The sequence below is a fragment of the Aethalodelphis obliquidens genome, unplaced genomic scaffold (assembly GCF_003676395.1).
Source record: "Aethalodelphis obliquidens isolate GAN/ISIS:26980383/991018 unplaced genomic scaffold, ASM367639v1 scaffold43, whole genome shotgun sequence".
NCBI classification, from domain to species: Eukaryota; Metazoa; Chordata; class Mammalia; order Artiodactyla; family Delphinidae; genus Aethalodelphis; species Aethalodelphis obliquidens.
In genome coordinates, this window is record NW_020837987.1 from 12,401,630 (window position 1) to 12,426,324 (window position 24,695).

The 24,695-nt window shown below is 45.7% G+C and overlaps 1 protein-coding gene across 2 annotated transcripts in view; it reads left to right on the plus strand.

The window, feature by feature from the left end:
- The first annotated feature begins 4,660 nt into the window (after positions 1-4,660).
- The window catches only part of ARHGAP35 (Rho GTPase activating protein 35), a 121,728-nt gene continuing 101,693 nt past the window's right edge, over positions 4,661-24,695 (plus strand). Inside the window, exon 1 of one of the 2 annotated variants that reach the window (XM_027079951.1) lies at positions 4,661-4,855. The gene's annotated coding sequence lies outside the window, so the exon portion shown is untranslated. The remainder of the gene's footprint in view (positions 4,856-24,695) is intronic. The other variant, XM_027079950.1, reaches the window with a different exon arrangement.

Here is a 24,695-nt window from a genome sequence, read left to right on the forward strand (position 1 = left end):
GAATATTCATCGAGCTGTACACTTGTGATTTGTGCACTTCTCGGTGTGCATGTTTTATTTTATTTTATTAAATTATTATTATTTTTTTTTTGTTGTTGTTTTTTGCGGTACGCGGGCCTCTCACTGTTGTGGCCTCTCCCGTTTTGGAGCACAGGCTCCGGACGCGCAGGCTCAGCGGCCATGGCTCACGGGCCCAGCCGCTCCGCGGCATGTGGGATCTTCCCGGACCGGGGCACGAGCCCGCGTCCCCTGCATCGGCAGGTGGACTCCCAACCACTGCGCCACCAGGGAAGCCCTAAATTATTTTTTTTAATGGGATCTCTCTCTCTCTCTCTCTCTCTCTCTCTCTCTTTTTGGCCGTGCCACGCAGCATGAGGGAACTTAGTTCCCCCGTCAGGGATCAAACCCGTGCCCCCTGCAGTGGAAGCGCGGAGTCCGAACCCCTGGACCACCAGGGAATTCCCTCCATTTTTAAAGTTTATAAAAATTGGGAGGTTCATCATCCATCCTTCCATCAGACATTTAGCGTGTGCCCACTACGTGTCAAACACTGGCCAGGCGCTGGGATTTTGCACTGAGCCTAGGCATCCCCGCCTCCCATTCCTTCCTCGTGATTGGCTGCTCTTCCGGCCAATGGCGGAAGAGTTCACCTCTCTTTGCCATAACAGCCGCAGCATCAGCTAGCTGCAGCTTCCTCAGTTCGGTTTGTAGGCGGCGCTGTGAGCTCACCAACTCCTTGGTCAAGCTGAGACCTGGTCCCCACCCTCTGATTCTTTCTGACTCTGAGGAATGGAGAGAGAATATGCCCCAGCACCTCCACCCTCTTTGCAGAACTCTTTTGTGGATTTTTCTGCCTGTGCATCTCCCCGATGCGGATCCAGATCCCCAGGTCCCGCCTCACACCTACTCCAGCTCCACGGTTGGTGTGACCTCCAGTGCCAGCTATTTGGGCCTCTAGGTCCACGCTTGGGAAATCTTGACAGTGGCCTAGGCCGGCAGTCGGCACCTCTCTCTGTCAGCTAATTGTTTACTCGCTTGTCTATTTATCCTGGAGTGGAGGTTAGCCGAGTGCGCGGAGGCGGCTGCCCCCAGAGAAGCCTGCTTCCTGTGGTTGGCTTGCTCAACTAACACCCGCCCTCTTGTGCACTGGAAAGAAATGCAGAGCTGGGAAGGCCCTCCTTGTTGGTTCCCTTCGTTCATCCAGGGAAACACTGCCTGAGCCCCTGCCTTGTGCCTGGACCTGTGCTAGGAACATCAACGTTGATAGGGACACCCCCAACCTGTCCTCATGGGGCTCACAGTCCAGTGGGATAGAGAGACCTATCAGTATAGGGGAACAAGCCAGGGGTGGTCAGGGCTTGGCTGGAGGACCCGAAGGTGCTGTGGAAGCCTAGAGGGAGACTGACAGGGCCTCAGGGAGGGCCTCCCGGAAGAGGGGACATCTGAGCTAGTATCTGAAAGAGGGAAAGAAGTTAGTCATTAAACAAGGACTGTGTCTTGGCTACCATGCCTGCAGTGCCAGCCATCATCCCCTTTGTTTAGAATTAGATTCATTCATTTATTCATTAGCAATTATTTATTGTGGGCCATTTTCCAGACTGAGGAACTAGCCAGAATTCCTGCCTTCAAAGGGCTCACACATAAAGTGGTGATAACAAGGACTTCCCTGGTGGCGCAGTGGTTAAGAATTCGCCTGTCAATGCAAGGGACACGGGTTTGAGCCCTGGTCCGGGAAGATCCCATGTGCCGCGGAGCAACTAAGCCCATGTGCCACAACTACTGAGTCTGCGAGCCACAACTACTGAGCCCGCATGCCACAACTAGTGAAGCTTGTGCGCCTAGAGCCCGTGCTCCACAATAAGAGAAGCCACCGCAATGAGAAGCCCACGCACCGCAATGAAGAGTAGCCCCGGCTCTCCGCAACTACAGAAAGCCCGCGTGCAGCAACAAAGACCCAACACAGCCAAAAAAAAAAAAAAAAGAAAGAAAGAAAAATGGTGATACCAATTCAGAACTTCAACCCCTGACGGAGTGCTGTGAAGAAGTACTAGGTGTGCAACTATCTGACCCCAGTTGTCTGGGTTTGAATCTCACATCTGACACTCACTAGCTGTGTAACCTCTTTGTGCCTTAGTTTAGCAGAATAACAACTCTAACCTACTTGTAAGGTGTTCTGAGGGTTAAGTGAGTTAATATGTTTAAAGTGCTTTAGAATGTTGCCTAGCATAAAGTGCCCATTTTTATAAAAATATGAGGGTTAGGCCAAATCTGCAAGGCCACCCTGAGGAAGTGACTTCGAGTGAGACTTGAATGATAAGACAGGGTCGATGGGCTCCAAAAGGGGAGAGGGGCATCTGGATCCAGAGTGAGCCCAGGCTTCTCTCTTCTCTAGGTGCTGCCAGTTCAAAAATTCCCCAAGATTGGAAGGACCTAGAATACGGCACTGGAGTTATGAACACGTATTAATTTGAAGTAGGGGAATCCGATGTCCCTTCTCCCGTTTTTCTGGTGTTCTCAAGTGATAGATCTCAAAATCACTTACAAACCAGGGCTTGCAGTGGCACCTAAAGAAAATCTGGCCCACGCATTGGATTTCTTTAGCCCACAGCGCTAAAAACAAACTTTAAAAAAAGTCATGAACGGGGACTTCTCTGGCTTTCCAGTGGTTAAGACTCCCGCTTCCACTGCAGGGGGCACGGGTTGGATCCCTGCTAGGGGACCTAGGATCCCGCATGCCACGTGGGGCGCCCCCCCAGAAAACAAGTCACGAGCATCTAAAAATCAAATTTCATGCATTAAAAGTGTTAAATTAAAAAAAAAAAGGGAGTCAATGGAAACGACCGTCATCAGTAATCAGAAAACCTTTATTTGATGGGATGCTTTAAAACTTGAGCACACTTCAATTTCATTTTATTTTACTCTTTTATAGATTAATTTATTTATTTACGTATTTTTTGGCTGCATCGAGTCTTCGTTGCTGTGCGCGGGCTTTCTCTAGTTGCTGAGAGCGGGGGGCTACTCTTTGTTGCAGTGCGAGGGCTTCTCTTGTTAGAGAAGGCTCTAGGCGTGCAGGCTTCTGTAGTTGTGGCACACAGGCTCAGCACTTGTGGCGCACGGGCTTAGTTACTCCGCGGCATGTGGGATCTTCTCGGACCAGGGCTCGAACCCGTGTCCCCTGCATTGGCTGGCGGATTCTTAACCACTGAGCCACCAGGGAAGCCCCACACTTCAATTTTTTAAAAAAGCATTGAGATATGACCTCAAAAACAAAACAAAACTTGAGCGCATGTAATTTTATTTATCAACGTTTATAGAGCAAGGCATGATTTTCAGCGCTTTACAAGTAGAACTCATTTAATTCTCCCTGCAAACCTTACTAAAGAGCTAAGATTATCATTCCATTTTTTAGATGAGGAGACTGAGTAAAGAAATGAAAAATGCAATAAGAAGCATAGCTTTTCTTCATGCATTCTTTGAATATTGACTGGGCTCCCAGAACGCTCATCTTCCAAGACCCGTACTTCCGGAGGGGTCCCAGAGGAACCCCTCTTCAGTTCAGAGGAATTCAGGGGTTACAGTGGTGCCCCTTCCCATCACTACTCTTTCCCCTCCGGGCTCTCGAACTGACATTTGATTTGCAGTCATTTACACAATGCCGACTTGGAGGCCAGGGCTGCACGCGGGACCAGGCCTCCGCGCCTCTTCCGGGATCAGGTGATCACAGAACCCAAAGCAAGTTGTAATAAGGCACTCGTTACCTGCAGATTTTCTTCTCTGCCAGGAAAAAGAGCACGCGCTCCTCAGCCCCGCCCCTTCTTCCGGATCGACGAATTGAGGCTCCTATTGGGCTAAGGCGGGCCACGCCTCTTCGTGTTCCCCAATCAACTCCTCCACTGGGTGCGCTCCCTCCTCTTCAGCCCCGCCCCACCGCCCCAAGTTACGTCGCTCCCTCTCTCCTCCTCCGTTTTCCCCGGGGCTGAGCTCGCGGCAAACCCACCGCCCCTTGCCTCTCATTGGCTGGTCAGGTCCCGCGCGAGCGGGATCGCGCCCTTCGCTCCCGCCCCCAAAGCTGGGCCATGCCTCTCCCCTCCCGCTTTCTCCAAGAGCCAGGGCGAGGAGGGTTTCGGCTGCTTCTGGCGCGCGCAAGGGTGCGCGCGCCTCTCGAGGACCACTCCCTCCGCCTCGTGCGAGTAGCCGCGGCGGCTGGCACCCCCTCCCGCGCACGCGCACTTGGCCACCCCATTCCTCTGCCCGGTCGCGGGTCGCCTCGCGCTCTGTCTCGACCCGCAGCCACCGCACTAGCGGCATTTCTTGGGGGCGCACGCGCACTGCGTCCTCCGCACCCGTTCCCTGGACGCGGCCGATGCAGTGGCAGTGAGTCCCTCGGGCGCGCACGCGCTCTCGCTTCTCCTCTGCCACGCGCCGGTTATCCCCTCGCTGCGCGCCCTCACGGGCCGTTATCCCCCTGCAACGGTCCCCGCGCCACGCACGCGCAGCAGCGAGGGGGAGCGCGCGCGGGAGCGGCGGCCGCAGGAAGGAGGCGCCGCCGCCGCCATTGCGAAGGAGGGAGGGAAGGAGCGAGCAAGGCTGGTCCGCCCTCCCCCTGGTTCCCGCCCCTCCCCCCTTCCCCTCCCCGCCCCCCGCCCCGAGGGAGAGCCGCGGAGCGGCGGGAGGAGGAGGTGGAGGAGGCGGAGGAGGGAGTCCGCGAGGGAGGGTCCGCCCGGCCCCCCGCCGCCGGAGCTGCCGCCGCCGCCTCAGCTGCCGCTGAACGAGGAGCAGCAGAACATGGCGCCGGGGCCGCCGTCGCCGCTGCCGAGATCCCGGAGGCCAGGGCCGCGCTGAGGGCGCCCAGCTGGTGAGTGCGCGAGCTCGCGGGCCCCGGCCGCGAGGCCGGGCGCCGCCCCGCTGCGGGGTCCAAGGGGAGGCGGGGACGGCGGGGCCCGGAGCCCGCGAACAATGGAGGAGCCGGAGGGGGAGGGGAGGGAGCGGCCCCCCAGCCCCCCGGGCCCCGCCGGCCCCGCCGATTCGTGCTGCGGCCCGGCCCGCCGGGGCCCGTCTGCCCTTCGGACTTGCCCCTGCCCGCCCAGCCCTGCTGTCGCCGCGTCTGCCCCCGCCCTCCAACCCATTGGGATCTCGGTGTCTGCCTCGGCCTCCCCCCCAACTCTGCTCCCAATTCTGCGCCTCCCCCTTCCCTCTTCCGCCCCTCAGTGATGCCCTTCGCCCCTCCTAGACTCTGCAGTGCTCAAGGGATCCACCTCCTCAGTGACCCTTCCGCATCCCTTAATTCTGGACCCGCACTTTGAGATTCGTGATTCTTCTGCCTTCTTCGATTCCGCTCTCACCACCCTGGATCTGTCCCCTTCTTTGACCCAATCTTCTGTTACCCTCCGCTGTTTCACCGCCAGGAGCTGTCCCTCTAGGACCTGCGGTTCCACCTCCTTGGTGATTCATCCAAACCCTGTTCGTCTTGGCACTGCTGCTCCCAGGTCTTCTCCTTGGACTTAATTCCACGTCCCTCTTGGGCCCTACTGCCTGCTGACAAAACCTGCTCCCCCCGCCATACCCCTGGACTCTCTGACCCTCGTCTGCCTCAGTTCAGTTCCCTGCCCCCTCTCGGACTCCGATGCACCATGCTTGCCTCCTCCCCTGCTCAGACCTTGCTCCCGTCTGCCATTCAGAGCCTTTCCTCTCTTCCAGACCTTTCTGCCTCCCCACTCTGCCCCTCATCCAATCTCAGATCTTGCTGTGCCCTCCAGCCTGCTTGCTTTCCGACTTTGCCTTCCATGAGGCAGCCTCCTCCCCCTTCTCTGACCCTGCAGCTCTCTCGTTTCTGCCTTTCACTTCTCTGACCTTTCTCCCGAACTCAGCCTCTCCGCAGCCTCAAGCCCTGCAGTCCCCAGTTCTACCCCAGTGTTCTCCTTGCTGTTTCCTCTCTTCCCCCCCTCGTTATTGGCCCTCTTTTGAACGGTTCCATTCATTTGCTCCGGCTTCCTTTGACCTGTCTCCCCTTCAGTACTTCTCTGTGTAAGACCTGCTTCCAGCCTTTCTCCAAGTCCTGTCCTCTTCATTTTGGCCCTTCTTAGATTTGTCCTTTACCTCACTGAACCGTCGATAACTTGTCTCTGATCCATCACCCCCTTCCCTTCCCATTCTGCACCTCAGACTTGCCCCCAATCCTTTTTGCACCTGCTCTTTCATTTCTTCAGTTCCGCCCCATCCTCTCTATTTAATGCTTTCCTCACAGCTCTGCCCCTTTTGGAGCTGTCCACTTGTCCACCTATTTTTTGGACCCATTTTAACTCTTACTGCTGTCCCTTCTCGGTGTGGTCCTCTTTAACTCTGGTCATCTTGTGACTGCCTCGCACCTCTGTTGCCTCTCAGTTCCAAGTTTTCCACCTGATCTTCTATCCCCCCACCATTTTGATTCAGCTCTCAACCTCCACTCTCTCCTTCCTCGTATTTGTCCTCCCCTTTTTGCCCTACCTCTTGCCCCATTACTGAGTCTCCTTCCCCCTGCTCTGCCCAGTATAGAGATGTTTTCCCAATCATTCCTACCTGTCACTCCCCCCACCCCAGCTTCCTCTTAGAGCTATCTCAGTTCTGGGCTAGAGTCTCCCTCCCTTTTGTGACCCCTCTCCCAGATCTGTTCTTCACTGCCTTGTTTTCTTCTTCATCTTTTCTTTCCCCTTGTATCTTGCGAGGCTTCTTCTCTTCCCATTTAGTTTCTATCAGGTTTGCTTCTCCCAGCTCCCCTGCTTGACCTGCCCGTTCCCACTGGGTGCTTCCCTTCTTCAGGCATGCCTTGCTCTGGTCTCCATCCCTCAGCTTTGGAGGGGAAGGGGCTGGGTTGGGCCTCGGCTTCTGCAGGCTCAGGTTTAGACTGCAGATTCTCTCAGCTCTCTGACCCTGAGGGTTTTATCTCGAGGGATCCTGTGAGATCTGAGTAAATAGGTGGGGGCTGGTTGATTGGTTACTGCTCTCGAGTCTGGGAGTGTCTCCCCCATCTCCCCCATTTCTGCCAAGGTTAGTGGTGGTGGGAGTAGATCTCCTTTCCACTGCCCCGCTTTCTTTCCCGCTCCCATTTTGCTCCCCAGCCCCTTCGGGTCCCTGGGCTTTGCAGTTTTGTGTCCTTCGGAAAAGGAGAGTGCAGCTGCTCACAGGTCTGTCTTCTCTTTCTCACTTTCCCTCCCTCTTTCTCTGAGCTGTTGAGACAGTTGTACCCTCTCTCCCCTTCACCTCCAAGCCAGCACCCTTTGGGAGAATTTAGGAGTATGCTTTTTTGTTTTTTTCCAGCTGACGAGTCATATTTGTTTTACCTTCGGCTGGGAAAATGCCAGTTCTCGAGTTCTCCCCAGTCCCACCGGGGGCTGTGGTCGCACTTGCTGTTTACTGCTGTGGGTCTGCAGAAGCTGCCTAATGGCCTCTGGTTTGCTTTGTGACCTTTGGGAAGGGTGGTGGAAAGTGGGCTTATTTCTTTTTCACCTCTGCCCCAGGAAGGATTCAGCTTCCTGGTCTTCAAAATGGTGAGGGCCTGGGTTTGGAAAGCTCTTTGCAGTTGTTTGTTGAAACAGAGTGCCAAGTGTCACTTAGATTTCTGCCCTCTGGTATTGCAGGCGCTCCCAGCCACAGGAGTTGAATGCTGATAGGTAGATCTATGTTTGGGAAAGGGAGGGGGCTCATTGCTGTACCAGGAGTATGTGGGTGGACCCTGACACTCCCCCAGCCTTTTTTAAATTTTTTTTTTTTTTCCCCCGGTTCGTGGGCCTCTCACTGTTGTGGCGTCTCCTGTTGCGGAGCGCATGGCTCACGGGCCCAGCCGCTCCACGGCATGTGGGATCCTACCGGACCTGGGCACGAACCCGTGTCCCCTGCATCGGCAGGCGGACTCTCAACCACTGCGCCACCAGGGAAGCCCTCCTCCAGCCTTTTGACTGCCCTGATTTGGTAGAGTGAGAAATGGGTGCCAGGAACTGTCTGATATGATTGGGTTTTTGGTTTATTACCTGCGAAATGTACCTTTGCTGCCTTTTCCTTGAGCTTTAGTGATCTTATGTTGGGGGTGGGGTTTAGTTAATTCATTCAGAGGAAGAGGTGGTTTTTACAGAAAACCAGACAAGCATTTTCCTTCCTTACCTTGGGAGAAGGAAGCTTTTGCATGTTCTAGGTTTATTTATTTTATTTCTTGAGTAAATCAAAAGCCTGATTTTTTCCCCCCTGTGGCCTAGGGCAATTGCATGTTAAAGCAGCCATCAAGCTGTGAAGGAGCGTTTACAGGAAGGACTTTATTTCTTAACTGAGCTATAATCAAACTTTGTTTACTTCAGCACTTATTTAGAATAGTTCTGTGTGAATGCTTGTGAAATAAAAAACATTCACTGTCATCTACAGAATTGAACCATTGACTCATCAAATGTTAGGGCATTTGTATGTGAGACGGTGAGGGGGGCTGGATAGTAGGTCCATATGGCTCCTTTAGTTTCTAAGTTTTTAGGACTTTAAGTTTTGTGACAAGCAGAGTCTGGTAATTTTAATTATCTGTGGCATTTGTCTTCACCATTATTGACTTTAAGAATTTTGGTTTATTTCTGTTAGTTTCTGTTCATTTCTGAGTTTTGGCCTTGTGAACCATGATTAATTCTCTGAATTTGTTTGTGTTTATGTTCCTCGTGTTGGTATAAATAGTTGTTTTGTTTTTTATTCTTAATGTGGAAGTGGCAGCTAATTAAGAATAAAAACAACTGTGTATGCAGTACTGCTTAAATTCGTGTTCCAGGGTTTTAACATCACTGGCAGCATAGAAGGTTTCTGCGTGCCCAAAGCTTACGTTTACATAATAGGAGGAGAGGAGACAGAAGAACAAAGAGCTGATTTTTCTTCCTAAACTGGTAACTGATGTTCCAGAGCTTGTCAGATTTCTCTGATGGTAGCAGAGGCTCCAACTCCTGTATCAACATTTGTTTTCATGAAGGAATTGGGTGCTACAGAAATCTGAGGTGGTAGCCTTGGCCTTCTGGAACATTTAATGTGCCAGTTGGGGGTGGGGTGTGGAGTGGGGGATGGTGGTAGACCTAGTAATAGGTCTTCAAGGGCTCTTGCCCTGCCTAGAAAATCTTTGTATTACTGGCCTGATTAAAGTTCCTGTCTTTTTTTTATACTAGCCTTTCTTTTTGGCTATGACCCCCTCCCTTATCCTCTGCCCCTTTTTTCTTGCCATGATGAAGGCCAAAGATTTAGGACAATAAAAAGATCAGAAATCCTCTTGATACTGGACACATGCAAGTTGTCCTTGTGCAGATCCATGGGCCTAATGGTGACTTTTGACAAAGGACAGTCTGGGAGGAGTGAGGGTTGCATAGGTGACTGTAAACTACAGCCTCATGGGTGTTTGGTCAGTCTGTATGTGATGAGGAAACACATCAGGTCAATACAGTTGGAGATTGAAAAGATGAGACTAGTTGTCTGTTTCCCTCTAGTCTTGTCTGCTTTCCCCTCTTCCGTCTGCTGTGGTGTTCTGAGAGGTGTTAGGTCTCTTGTAGGGCCTTCCTGTGATCTGCTTTGACTCTTGTCATTCACCAACTGGCAGTCTAAACAGTGTGTTAACATACTCAGTCACTGTGACATTTTATTTATCATCTAGTTCAGTCGTTTAAAATTTCTTTTCCACACTATATGAAATAGATAAACTTGGAGATTCTCTGCTTGAAGAGGGAAGGTGACCAGCGGAAAGCCGTTGGGTTTGGAACAACAGCTTGAAGCTCAGTGTGCCTCGTCTAGCCTCCTCATTTACAGTTGGGGAAATGGAGAGCTTGCAAGGGGCATGCTGACAGGCTTCCTGTCATAGTTGAAAAAGTAGTGGGCATACGGGTAGGAGACCTTCTGGTCTAGGCCTTAACCTAATTAGAGGGACACTTGGACAGAATGCTTTACCTCTCTGGACTTCACATTCGTAGCCTGAAGTCTTGTGTGCCATTCAGCTCTGATTGTAGATTCTCGTCCTGGATCACATACCACATCAAAGCTGGGACTGGGACTGGGCTCCTGGTGCTACACTTAACCACTGCACCCCCCCACCCCCACCATCAAGTCCCGTAACCCAGAACGGGCCAGGCAGTGGGGGGGCTCTTTCCCCAGGGGATGCGGTAAAATGAATTGAATTACCTTTGTTTTGTGCTTTTTCAAAAATAAAATAAACACTTGCCTCTTTTTCAGGCATTCACATGAAGATTAGTTTACAATTTGGGGAGAAAGGGGCATCCAGTTATGTAGTATTAACTACATAACTAAGACCATATACCTCTTAAAAACAATATGGAATTTTTCAAGCTGAGTCATTGTTGACCTAGGCTCTCAAATAGCAGTGGTCTGAATAGCACTTGAATGCTGGAATTAAGAAATGCAAACAAATCATTCATGTTCATCTTCCTGAAAGTTTATTTCAATTTAATTTTTGATACATGCTTTATCAGGCTTCATCTATGAAGAATTCTTGAAAATAATACTTGGCATCTGTCAGTCTAATCTTCATTTATTTGCTTCGCTGATGTTAAGAGACACCATTAAGTTGATATATTAGCAGAGAACCAGCCATGAAGCATCCTCACAGGAAAGTAATATTTATTTTAGTTAAAAGTAGCCAGACTTGCCTATCTCCTTCATCCTTTTTGAAATGAGCATTTTCATTTTATGAAATTTGTGGCAGTTGTGATGTTGCATTATGCATCTATAGGTATTTCATACTTTTTAAAAAAATTAATTTATTTTGGCCGCGCTGGACGACATGCGGGATCTTAGTTCCCTGACCAGGGATTGAACCTGCGCCCCCTGCAGTGGAAGGGCAGAGTCTTAATCACTGGACTGCCAGGAAAGCCCTCATACTTTTTTTTTTTTTAATTATTTATTTGGTTGCACCAGATCTTAGTTGCGGCACATGGGCTCCTTAGTTATGGCTTGCAAACTCCTAGTTGTGGCATGCATGTGGGATCTAGTTCCTTGACCAGTGATCGAACCTGGGCCCCCTGCATTGCGAGTGTGGAGTCTTAACCACTGCACCACCAGGGAAGTTCCTACCCTCATACTTTTTTTGCTCTCCTAGTGTCTGCCTTCTTATTTGGAAAATGTTCTCTTGCTAGTCACTATTGTAATATTTGCGTTTGGTAATCAAACTTGAACAATTGAGAGGCAGCTTCCTATGGCGTAAACAATGTTGAATTGATAAAGAAGAAACCTGGGTTCTAGCCCTGGCTCTGCTGCTTACTAGCTGAGTGACTTTGGCCAAATCATTTTCACTTCTCTGGGCTACAGTTTCTTCATTAGAAAAATGAAGGGATTATTACCAGTTGGTTCCCATTATTTCCCATCATACCTAGCAAAATATCTTGTACATAGTAGGCCCCCACTACGTACTTGCTGATTGAAGCCAAGCTGGTGCCAATGACTTTTTTTTTTGGTGGGGGAGGGGGGGGAGTTGGGAAGATGTGTACACTGACCATAATGGCTATTTTTAGGCTTGAAACTCTTAGATGGCATGCCCTCTTGGTCAGCATTTAATCCCTATACATACATACACACATACATCGTAAGCGTCTTGATGAGGGCTACACAGCTAATAGATGCTAGGGCTATGTTATAAATCCATGTCTGTCTGATTCTAAAATTTGTGTTTATTTTATTAGACTGCCTTGCCTGTCTAGGACGTAAGAATAAGCTGTACTTCTAATCCATTGAGGAATTCATAGTCAGTTATAAACAATTAACTATGTATATAATATGGGGTGGGGTGAGGGAAGTGAATGTTCAATAGACTATTATTAATTTCTAGCTGCTTTGGAGGCAGCCCCATATTAATCTTAAAGATTTTCATATTCAGAGACTGAACACACATTAGGTTCCATATCACAGTATTTTAAAAGGAATCCACAGCCACAAGTACCAGCTTGTCTTTCTAGTCAGCATATTGAAGAAGTTGAGCATTTTATTTCTGACCTGGATTCACACCCAGGTATAACAAAACTGTAAGCAAATTTGTCTAACAGAAATAAGATGGAAATGTTTGGTCACGTTATGGCCTTAAATCTATATTTTGGGACTTCCCTGGTGACCCAGTGGTTGAGAATCCGCCTGCCAATGCAGGGGACATGGGTTTGATCCCAGGTCCAGGAAGATCCCACATGCAGGGGAGAAAGTAAGCCCGTGTGCCGCAACTGCTGAGCCTGTGCTCTAGAGCCCGCAAGCCACAACTATTGAAGCCCGTGCTCTGCAGCAGGAGAAGCCACCATAATGAGAAGCCCACGCACCGCATCGAAGAGTAGCCCCCCCCCGTCGAAGCAACTAGAGAAAGTCCGCGCACAGCAACGAAGACCCAGCGCAGCCAAGAAAAAAAAAATCTATATTTTCTTTGGCAAATAGAAAAGTATCTGAATAGCTCTTAATTGATTTTCTTCTGAGAAAACTCTCTAGACAACTACAAATGTATAGATAAAAATATACTTTGCCCCTTGACTTGTTTGTGTGGAGCTCCCTATAATACTTTTTTTTAAAAATTTCAATTCAGAAAGTTATTAAATAATGTTGGGGTGAGAGAGTGTTTTCCAGCTACAGCTAATAGCCTCCTGAAGTGTAAAAAAAATATTGTTGCATTGTACTTCTTCCCATCTCCATTTAAAAGAAAGGTCAAAACCGAGGCTTCATCTATTGCAGCCTGCACTGCTTAGGAATAAGACAAGGAAAATGATTACTGTTAATTGCCACGGGCAATTAAAAAGGATTCTTTGTTCAGTAACAAATTGATTGTGTTCAAATGAAAGTCAGCACTGCATTAATATAAGATTATTAGATTCTTGAAATCAGCATCTTCAGCTAGAGTGGCTTTCACTTCAAGGGAATTGTGTCACTGGGAGTAGTGTACCTAAATGCTTGGTGATTAAAAGTACTAGGTCTTGTACTTCCTTGGTGGCGCAGTGGTTAAGAGTACGCCTGCCAATGCGGGGGACGCAGGTTCGAGCCCTGGTCCAGTAATATCCCATATGCCACGGAGCAACTAAGCCCATGTGCCACAACTGCTGAGCCTGCATGCCACAACTTCTGAAGCCCATGTGCTTAGAGCCCGTCCTCTGCAACAAGAGAAGCCACCGCAATGAGAAGCCCGTGCACCATAGTGAAGGATAGCTCCCGCTCTCTGCAACTAGAGAAAGCCCGCATGCAGCAACGAAGACCCAACGCAGCCAAAAATAAATAAATAAATAAATTTATTGGGGAATAAAAAAAGTATCTCTAGGTCTTTATTTTTCAGAAGTGCTTATTAAGTTTTTAGGTGGAAGACTGGTAGATGCTGCTTTTGTAATATCATTTTTAACGGGCTGATATCATTGAATATTTTAATGCTGCTGACCTATAGGAAATTTCTTTCACTGATTGGTCAGTCAGTTGAGGAATGCACATAAAACCGTTGATAAATGAGGAAAAAGGACGCTGACTGTTGCGGGAGTGGGTTATGGCATATGCCTAGTATTAGTCAACAGCCATGAAGGCTTAAAAATGGTCAGTTGAGCTAAAGTACTTGTGATTTGATGTTGTATGTGTATATACAGGGAATACATATTTTCTTATGTACAGATTCCCTTAACATTTTTTCTTTTTGTTTACCTTTTTTTTAATTAAGGAGCAACTTACATGTAGAAAAGTACATAAATCTTAAGTGTACATTTCTGAATTTTCTACATCTTGTACAGACCCCTTTTTCATATGATGGGGCATAATTTCCTTTCCACACAATTGTTCATAATTTGGAAACTGTTTGAGAGTCTCTGTCTGTAAGGCACTTCAGTCATGACTTCAGTATACAAATGTGAATGTGTAGGATCATATTTATAACTTTTCCAAGTTTGTTCGGGCTCATATACCTGATAATGAATGGGATAATAGTGATCTCGTACCAATTACAAGTGTCGAAAGCATCTTGTAATAACAGATCTTTCCTATTTGTGTTGTAATTCCAGAGTTTTTGGGTCTCTGTTTACTTGGAATTGAAAGGAAATAGGTATGGTCACTGCTGTGACATCATGATGGGACTGTCAGGCACGCAAACTGGTGTGAACTCTCTGGAAAGCGGTTTGGCAATGTTTTAAGAGACACAATCCTTGATCTAGTTATAGGTATCTATATGGACCAAAAACTAGAGATGAGGACCAAGATTTTATACAAAGATGTTAATTATAGTGATGTGTATTGGAAAGAAGAGAAGCAATCTAAATGTTTTAACTTTAAGGGAATGGTCACTTTATGGAAAAGTCTGGAGTCATGTAAAAAGGATGTTTTTGGAGAATTCTTGACATGGGAAAGTGCACACAAAATAAAATTAAGTATGAGAAAAAAGCAGGATATAGAACTATAAACAGTGTGGTTCCAGTTATTTAAAAATATATATGGGAAAAAGTGGAAGAAATATGCCAAAGTGCTGTTAGTATTTATCTCTATGTTGTAGAATTTTGAGTGATTAAATTTTTTTTTTTCTGAGTTTTCCCATTTTCCATGATTTTACTGTTTTTGATTCAGAGGAAAAAAAGGTTAAACAATTTTTTTTTTTTTTGACATAGCAGTTGTATTGTTTGGTTTTTCTTGAAAACATGTGAAGGAAAAATTGAGCTGAAAAGCAAGAAATTAGTAATAGTGAGGTCTGTTGGACTCTAGTACCTTTGAAGGTAAGGCAGTTACCCTTTCTTAGCACAATAACTGAATTATAAATTATAGCAGTATTACCAGTTAATAACAGCAGTATGCTTATTGAGTACCAGGAGACTCCTGAGTGTTCCCTCATATGCTCCTCGCAGTAATCCTCTGCTCTGAGGTGGGTGATATTTCATTTTCTAGTGAGGGAGCTGAGGCTTCCTGAGGGAACTTACCCAAGGCCACAGGGCTGATAGGTCCCTGAGGCAGTCTGGTTCAGAGCCTTTGCTTGGAGCCCCTGCTTTCTGCCACTTTCTCTGGTGTGCTGTACACTGTACAGAACTGATTTTACCCCAGAAATGAGGAAGATAAAAGTCTACTTCATGGCTGATAGCTGTAGCTATACCAAGGTGTCCCCCACCCCAACCATGCTTGTTTTAAAGGAGCCATTAGTACATTACTTTTTCCTTAACTTGGTCAAAATCAGGAATGGACATGGAACTAGTTACATCTTCCCTTTTATGGGCCGAAAAATTCTTTAGGTCAGATTTAAATAATTTTATTTATTTAATATAGTTGATTAATTTTACTTAAATATTTAAATAACTTAAATAATTAAGGACTATTAAGCAGAAGAGGGAACAGACTGGTTCTCTGAGCTCCAAAGGCTAGAGGTGTAGGGAGACAAGTTTTATTTTTCCCTTTTCCTCCCCATTCAACCAGTGTTTGGGTGTCTACACTGTTTAGAGTACCAGTTGTACAAAACATGCCTCCTCCTCTCTGAGAGTTTATATGCCATTTATAAAACAAAAGCAATTCTTCCCTTACAGGTGACACAAGGAACACCCTGTTTCTGTACCAGAAAGTAAAAAATTTAGAAGGCCAGTGGCCTGATTTTTTTTTTCTCCCCGATCTTATCTTAAAGAATTAAGTGCGACTTAACATTTCAACACAAGAATGCGTTGACTAGGAAGACAGATATCATCTTATTATGAGAAAGAAAGTGGTCCAAGTTTTATCTTGAATACGGAATAATTTGGAAATTAAAAATTTTACCTTCTTTGTTTTTATTGTTGTTATTAACAGGACATTTGCACACACATATACCTGTTCATTTATTGGTCATTCTTTCTTTCACAAGGGAGAGCATCGAAGACCTGATGTTCATTTGCAGTGTGAGGGGTTTACGTTTAGACATGAGGAAGAAATTGCAAAGTAGCTTGGAGGCTCCACAGGGTTTTTTTGTTTTGTTTCCCTATTTATTCTGTGAACCCATCACATTTGTCCTAGAACACGTCATTAGGAGCACAGTATTTGTTGAATTAAAGATACTATTTTTTGAGAGAAACTAGGAAAAATAAAGTCTCTGGAATCTTTTAGTCCTTAGATTCTTGGGTTTCTTCAAGAAACTTCTTTAAACTTCTTTAAAAACCCTTTCTGCCATTTTCATTTTGCTTCTTACCAACTTTGTGACCTTGGACAAGTCATTTATCTTGAGTTCTTGTCTATAAAATGGGCCTAAATACCTATTCTGCCTGCTACAAAGGCTTTTTGTGTCCACATTTTTTTTGGAGAACTAAATGCCAACAGTGGATGTGGAATTCTGTAACATTGGACAGTCTTTCAGTTTTCTGGGAGGGTGAAAAAGCACAGTTTGATTAATTAAACTGTTTAGGTAGGCCAGCATGTTAGAGGAAGCCTGATGAAGTTTTGAATCAGTAGAACAGCACATGCTATTGATCTGTAATCTTGTAACCCACCCCAGGTAGCAGCCAATTTTAGGGTCTTAGCAGGGTCTCACACGTCTAAATGTTGTAGGTCATAGGCCAGGTAGCAGTTGTTGAGGTCTGTTTAGTATTCACAGTGTTAGCACTGAGGCCTCAGTTACTCTTTCTCCCATCATGATGCATGGCCTCGGGTCGAGTCCCAGTCCCACCTCTTGCCAGCTCTGCACCCTCAGACAACACACTTAAACTTTGGTGCCTTCAGGCACCTCATCTATAAAAAGGGGCATATAATAGTGTCTACTCATAGGATCACTGTGCAAATTAAAACAGTGTATTTAAGAAGCTTAAGATCATGCCTGCGTCATGGTAAATGCTCTGTAATGTCATTATTAGTGCAGTAGTTCCAGACTTGGCTTTTACAGACCAGTTGACAATATGGTGGTGGGGAAAAAAAAATTAATTTACCAATTTTTAGTTTCGTCAGGGAGGACATTAAAAAAATAGAAAGAAAGGGAAACTACTCACCATTATTTCCTTGAAGAAAAAGGACCCACTATTAGAATAGAAGACAGCCATTTTCTTTTTTGGCCGCGAGGCTTTCGGGATCTTAGTTCCCCAACCAGGGACCCCTGCAGTGGAAGCGCAGAGTCTTAACCACTGGACGGCCGGGAAATTCCCAAAAGATAGCCATTTTCAAGGAAGTTGGCAGCTTTACGTGGACTATGTAGGTGTATGTTTCTAATTCTCATTTTTACATAGACTGGAGAAAACTGCCACAGGCCAACACGAGTAGTATGTGGACAGGTATTAAATAGATACCTGTCTCAGTTCCTCCATTTATTGTCACCTTAAGCTCTTCTCTGAGCCTTAGTTTTCTCATGTGTAAAGTAAAGATACTAATAGCTATCTCACAGGGTTGTTTTGAGAAACCGGGGTAATGTATGAAAAATGTTTGGCATATAGTAAGTGTTCAGTTGATAGAACTTGTTATCCTCAAATGATTAGTTGAGTATTAAGCCGGTCAAGCGAAATCCCCGGTGCTTTGTGCCACTGGGAATTCCGAGAAGTAGGGTATTGTGCTTGATTGCAGAAGTTTCCTGCAAAGGTGTCCTCTTCATTCTTTCCTCTCTCGTTTATTCTCAACAAGTCACTGGAGGCACTAAACAAAAACCTGACTGTTGCTCCCCTGCTTTAAGACCTTTGGTGCTTTTCTATGGTCTGTAAGATTAAGTCCAGATCACTAGTGTGTTCTATGGAATCCTTTATACGCTTTGGCCCATCGTGCCTTCCCAGTCTCCAGAACACGCTCTGCTCTTTTTCTGCCTCTGTGTGTTTTTAAAATTAATTAATTTATTTATTTTTGGCTGTGTTGGGTCTTTGTTGCTGTGCGGGCTTTCTCTAGTTGCAGGGATTGGGGGCTACTCTTGGTTGCGGTGCGCGGGCTTCTCATTGCGGTGGCTTCTCTTGTTGCGGAGCACAGGCTCTAAGGGGTGTGGGCTCAGTGGTTTTGGCTCACGGGCTCTAGAGCGCAGGCTCAGTTGTGGCGCCTGGGCTTAGTTGCTCTGCTGCATGTGGGATCTTCCTGGACCAGGGCTCGAACCCACGTCCCCTGCATTGGCAGGCGGATTCTTAACCACTGCACCACCAGAGAAGCTCTGCCTCTGTGTTTTTGATGAAGCTGGTTCCTCTTGAGAGTTCCCTTACCTATCCTCTGATGGGTGAATTTCCTGCTCATTCTTCAGCATCCTCTCAAGTGTACACTATTGAGACCTTTCTTCCTGGGGTTGTTCCTCAGCTCTGTTCCATTAGCACTTTGCTGGTGATGTTGTACATATCACTTTTTTGTGTGTGTAGTGATATGTTTGTATGTCTGAATCAGCAGTCACAAAACACCCATACTATTCCCTTATCCCTGTTCCTCAGCCACCCACTCACCTGTCCCCTTTGGAGACATCAGTGTTCTACCGGAGATATTTTTTTCCTTCCAGAGATACTTTGTGCACATATAAACAAGCAAATAGAAGTATGTATGCATTCCCCCCCGCCCCCTTTACGTGAATAGTAGCATGCTATGATTACTGTTCTGCATCTTCCTTTTTTCCACTTAATATTTTGGGAGATATTCAGTGTTAGCACAAAGGAAACTTCCTTGTTCTTTTTTTACAGCCTCGTGGTATTCCACTACACAGATACACTGTAATTAGCCAGTCTCCTATTGATGGATATTGGATTTGTTTCCAGTTCTTTGCTTTTGCAGTCAGTGCCATAGGGGAAACGTGAATATATGTCATTTTACACGTGTGAGATTATACCTGGAGGAGAAATTCCTAGTAGAATAGTTGTCTTCTACTACTACTTCTTTTCTTTTTTCTTTTTTTTTTTTTTTGGCTGCCATGGCTTGTGGGATCTTAGTTCCTTGTCAAGGGATTGAACCTGGGCCACTGCAGTGAAAGCGCCGAGTACTAACCCCTAGACCACCAGGGAATTCCTGTCTTCTGCTTCTTAAAGCTAGGAATTTGTTTAAAAAAAAAAAAAAAAGAAAGCTAGGAATTTGTTGTTTTTCACTTTTCCTCATAAAGTGCCTAACTTGTCACTGGTGCCTAATTAATGCCTGAATGAAGGATAGAATAGTCCAGCTGGTAAGCCAAGATGGATTTTTGAAACAAACTGGACTTTGATATCCTAAGTCCTGATATCAGGGGTCCACAGCTAAATCCTAAAGCTTGCCGAAGTTCTGGCAGCTGTCCCCCATGGCTTTGGGTGTTATAATAGCCCATAGGACATGGTTGGAAGATGTCTGTGTAGCTCGCTCAGCTTGGGACAGATGGGACTTTTCAAAACCCCCCTCCCAATATGACAGTCAATACAATATCCCTCTCCCCTGTGAGCTCACCCCTAGGGAAATCCTTTTACTCTCCACCCAGTGAAACTAGGTCCTCAGAGACTCCTGCAGTAATAATGGCCAATACTTCTTTAGTCCTTTCTAAGTGCTAGGCACTGTTTTATGCACTTTACATGTATTAACTCAAGGAATCCACGTTAACAGACCTCGGAAATAGGTACTGGTACTATTCCTGTGCCCATTTTACAGATGAGGGAACTGAGGGCAGCATGTGTTTAGGTAATGTAGGTGGATTCAGAGAAAAGAGAGTAAGAAAAAAACACCTGCCCCTTAGAAAGTACCAAATTGTTACACAGTTTTTTACCAGGCTGGTTTTGTGTGTGTGCTCTCTTTTCTCTCTGTGTCTCTGCAGTTTCACCTTAATTATTGACCTTGATTATTGGGAAATGTTTCTCCCACTGAAGGGTATTTGGATGAACATGGTACATTCTTTCGTTTGTCCCCTTGATCTCTAGTTTAGCTTACCTGTTAAAGATTTCCAGAATGATCTAGCAGTTAATTCCAGTTCCATTTTCTGCCCCTCCTTTTTAGTGAGGTCCTAATTGGACTTTATAATCTAGTTTTTTCATCTAATCTTACTTTAGCAAAATACAGTCAAAGCCTGTTACCCAATTCTTTCTGTTATGCTTCCTTGAAAAATTTGCTTTTGATATTTGGGGAATAGCCCTGGGAATTTTGGTATTGCATGATGTTCAAGGGGAAAGCCAGTGGCATGTGTTGTGTGTCATCAGCCAGCCTGGAATGCTCACTTTAATAACCATGTCAGAGGCATGTCTTCCCGGAAACCTTGCCCAGATCCTTTCTCTATTTCCAAGCTCTGAATCAGCATCAGGGATTCTTTTAGATCAGCCTTGTCTAATCACCTCTGTCCTTTACAATAGCCACCAGCCGCGTGTTTCTACTCGAAATGTAGCTAGTGGGACTGAGAAACAGAATTTTAAATTTTATTTAATTTTGATTAAACTTTAAATGGGCAAAGCATTAGGGAGTGCAGATGTAGACTGTATCCTCCACAAGGGAGAGATGATTCTTTTCCTCCCTCTCCTAACTCTGACATAGGACCATGCTTCTTATGTATTTGATGAATGTTTGATAAATAGCCCTCAGATAAATAGCTGAAATATGTAAAGAAAGTTAAAATATTCCTTAAATTCTACTTCCTAGGAATAGCCATTTTTAAGAATTGTGTTTTAGTTGTAGAAAAAATTGCCAGTTTTCATTGGCATTTCAGTGATTTCTGCAAAGGATTCATCCTGGATTCTACAAATTGAAATTCACCAGGGTTGTTGTAGGTTTGGGAATTTTCGGAGATGGAGGCTTAAAATAAATATAATAGGGTCATACGTTTAATAGAAGTATGACTAATATTGGTCAGGTAGCTTTATGAAGCTTGTTGTGACACGATGGAATTCTGTCCTAATGATTAGAGTCCTTGGTGAAAATCTTAAGAGGACGAATCATCATTCTTTCCACTTCCACATCCCAGATGCTTTTGCTGGCATTTTGTTTTGAGGATAAGTCGGGTGTTCCGGTGTTTTTGGCTTGATTCCTTCTTGGGATGATTGGGGTATCTGAAGAGAGAGAGATTTAAGGATTTATTACTTGCTAGCAAGACTAAAGAAGCAGAAACGGATCTGCTGTCATTTCTTTTCCATAGTGGAAGCAGCACCAAGTTCTTTTTGTAAAGGGGGAGGTAGGGGGCGTGTGTGTATGTGTGTGCTTTTTGTAAAGGGGGAGGTAGGGGGCGTGTGTGTATGTGTGTGCTCACGTGCATACACTTTTCCCATGTAAAAAGGTCACTGATTTAGTTTTTTTTTTTTTTTTGCGGTACGCGGGCCTCTCACTGTTGTGACCTCTCCCGTTGCGGAGCACAGGCTCCAGACGCGCAGGCTCAGCGGCCATGGCTCACGGGCCCAGCCGCTCCGCGGCATGTGGGATCCTCCCGGACCGGGGCACGAACCCGTGTCCCCTGAATCGGCAGGCGGACTCTCAACCACTGCGCCACCAGGGAAGCCCTGATTTAGTTTTTATTAAATTTCCTTGAATCCCTAATGGTTTTCCCTACTCCAAATCATTTGTTTTTGGGAACTTCCGTTCTGTTCTGAAATGATGTAGTATTTACATTGTAAGCGGGCTGGTGATGTTGGGGCCTAGCGAGGCATGGATAGAGTGATGAAAAATGATAAAACTGTGGTGCTCAGGAGTAAAGGAAGGAATTTTTTAAAGTCTTTGAATTAAGTGGAACGTGGCATTGGATCCTGGAACAGAAAAGAGAATTAATGGAAAAACTGAAATCCAAATAAAGTCTGCAGTTTAGTTTTTTGTACCGGAGATAATTTCTTTGTTTTGACACGTGTAAGTCTAAAATTATTCTAAAGTAAGTTTAAAGAAAAAGTCAGGAAGAGCAAGAGCATTTAAGGGCTGTGAGTTCACTAAGTGAGGTGGGGTTTACATAGATTTAGATTATATAAGGGCCCTCTGGGAGCTCTGCCGCTCTCTGTGTCCACTTCCCTCGTTAAAGTCAGTGTTCCAGTCTCGTTGGATGACTGTAGCTCTTCCAGAGGTCCTTGCTTCTGACTCTTTTCATATACTGTTTTCTTTTTTATGGTATATTTTCCTGCCACCCCTTACCCCCAGCCAAACCAAACCAAAACCAAAACCAAAACAAAACCGAAAACAACCCCCACAAACAAACAAACCAAAAAAACAAAAACACAAAACTTAACTAATTCCTTTTAATTCCTTAGGTCTGCCTTAGGTTTTATTTCCCTCAGAAAGCCTCCCCTGGCCTGCAGTGGTCAGCCCCTTGCCCGAGTTTACTTATTACTCTGTGCTCTGACTGACTGCGTGCTTCTCTCTTTATCCAGCTACGTCTTAACACCTTGAAGACAGGGGCTGTGCTTTTCACCACTTTATCTCTAAGCATGTAACCCAGGAATCTAGGCATCATTGATGTTCAGGAAATGTTTCTTGAATAAATATCTTTACAACAAGAAGCAAGACTCCTGCTCACACCCCCTCACCCTCTCAGACCCCACTGGCAGTTTCGCTCATTCCTTTAGGGGAATGGTGGCTGTAGTTTGCTGTATAGTGGCACATATGCCATAGATGGCCAAATCCCTGCCATAGAGAGAGAAATCAGGACTTTAGAGATGAGAGAGCACATTTTTAACAAACTCAGTCTTGTATTTCAAGCTCCCAGGGGTCCAATTCAGGAAAATATTTTGTTTTAAAATCTGCTAGTTATGTACCAGACTATCTTTTCCTGTACTACATTAATTTATACCTCATTTTACACTAAGAGATAACGTGTAGGTTGTTTTAAGTCTGTTCTTTAAGTAAGCCATTATCTAGATAATATTGTCAGATATGACGCCTGCTTTTGAATTTCTTACATTCTATTTGGGGGAGAATGAACATGCTTACCCCACAGTTTTTTACTGTGGCATAATAACATGAATCAGGTAGTGAGAGTAGCGCCCTTTGTTGCGCTGGGCAGTGAGACATTGCCAGTGCTAAATCTATTACCTCTGTCTTCAATTTCCCTTATGTCGGTATGACCTCTAACGAACAAAAAGGTTGATGAATTTGGGTTGCATCTAGTTAGACGGGGCTTAGAGATGCGGATTCTAAGGAAAAGTTACGAACTCAAGGGTCTGTGGACCCTTAAGGGATTGAGATGGGGGAATGACCATGATGCTGTCAAGAGTATGTGCTGAATTTTGGTTCTGTTTATTTTCTGTGAAGAGAGGATCTGTAGCTTTCTTTTAATTCTCAAAGGAATCCATGACCCAGAAAAGATTAGAACCACTGGTTTAGAGTAACACTGACACCCATGGCCTCATTTTGTCTCCCTTTTATTTCACCGTTTTAGATTGGGCCCTGCGTTTTGTTTTTCCCTGATATTTATTTGGAGGCGTCTACTGTTGAACATCTAAGGGAGGGAGGAGTGTGTAAGTTTTCTTTTTGGAAGCTTGGTTTATGGCTCTTAAGCCTTCATGTATTCTCTCATTGTTTAGTAAAAATGTCTTTGTATTTGAAATATGATTACTACTTTGCTAGGTCTAAGTAGCTGAGCAGTGGTCATATAAAGATGAAAATGACTAGGTTCTGGCCTTAAATAGGCTTTCAGTGATATACAATGTAAGTGCTCAGAAATGGTAGCTAATAGTCTCAAGGGAACAACTGTCATGTAGTGTCATGGCTGTAGTCTTGGAAGATGTGTACAGGGTAGAATAGGATCATAAAGGGAAAATTATCCAGACTTTATTTTATTGAAATTTCACCGTTGGGGTTTCCCTGGTGGCACAGTGGTTAAGAATCCGCCTGCCAATGCAGGGGACGCGGGTTCGAGCCCTGGTCTTGGAAGATCCCACATGCCACGGAGCAACTAAGCCCGTGCACCACAACTACTGAGCCTGCGCTCTAGAGCCCGCCACCCATAACTACTGAAGCCTGCGCACTTAGAGCCTGTGCTCTGCAACAGGAGAGGCCACCGCAATGAGAAGCCCACACACGACAACGATGAGTAGCCCCTGCTCGCCGCAACTAGAGAAAACCCACACGCAGCAACGAAGATCCAATGCAGCCATAAATAAATAAATAAAAATAAATTTCACTGTTGATTTATCTCATTACGTCATTGATATTTTGCAAACCTTTACATGCAGGGGTGTAACATAGCACCTCATGGTGCTTAGGGTCATTGACAAGCTGGAGAGGCCCAGTTGGAAATACAACAGTGACTGAGGTCCAAGCTGTGACACACGCATTCACGTGGAACTCTTTTAAAGACTGTTGACACCATTTCCCCCCTTCTGTGGACAAGGTTCTCTTTGCCCATAGTCACTCAGCATGTATTTATTGGCCACCTGTACATAGGGTGTGTAATACTGGACTGGAACCTTTGACTGGACTGTTTACTTACTAGGAGATGGCAGTATCTTTTGATCGCTCCCCATAATCAATATGGTGACAAGGTCCTTTTTGCTGGGAGGCAGTATAGATGGCCTTTGGAAGTCAAAATGCCAGAGTTCTAAACCCAGCTCTGCCATTTGCCAGCTGAGTAGCCTTGAGTCAGGTCAGTTGATCCCTCTGAGCTTCGGTTTCTTCTGAGATATAACTATTATGTAGGACTTTAGCATTATAGACTGCATATCAGCTGCTTCGCAGAGGGCCTGTCATGACGTAGTCAAGCCCAATAAGTAGAAGCTGTTTTGTTACTAGCTGATGGAGATTATAAAACTTGGAGAAATTCTCTCATTTTATTTATTCACTAATGATAATTACTACATCACTCAGAAGAGAGATTCTACATATGTGAATGGGAGGAATTGGGTACTCCTGGTTAGTATTAGAAACTGCGGTTATGTCTTTTTTTTTTTTTTGGTTAGTCCTGTTTGTTC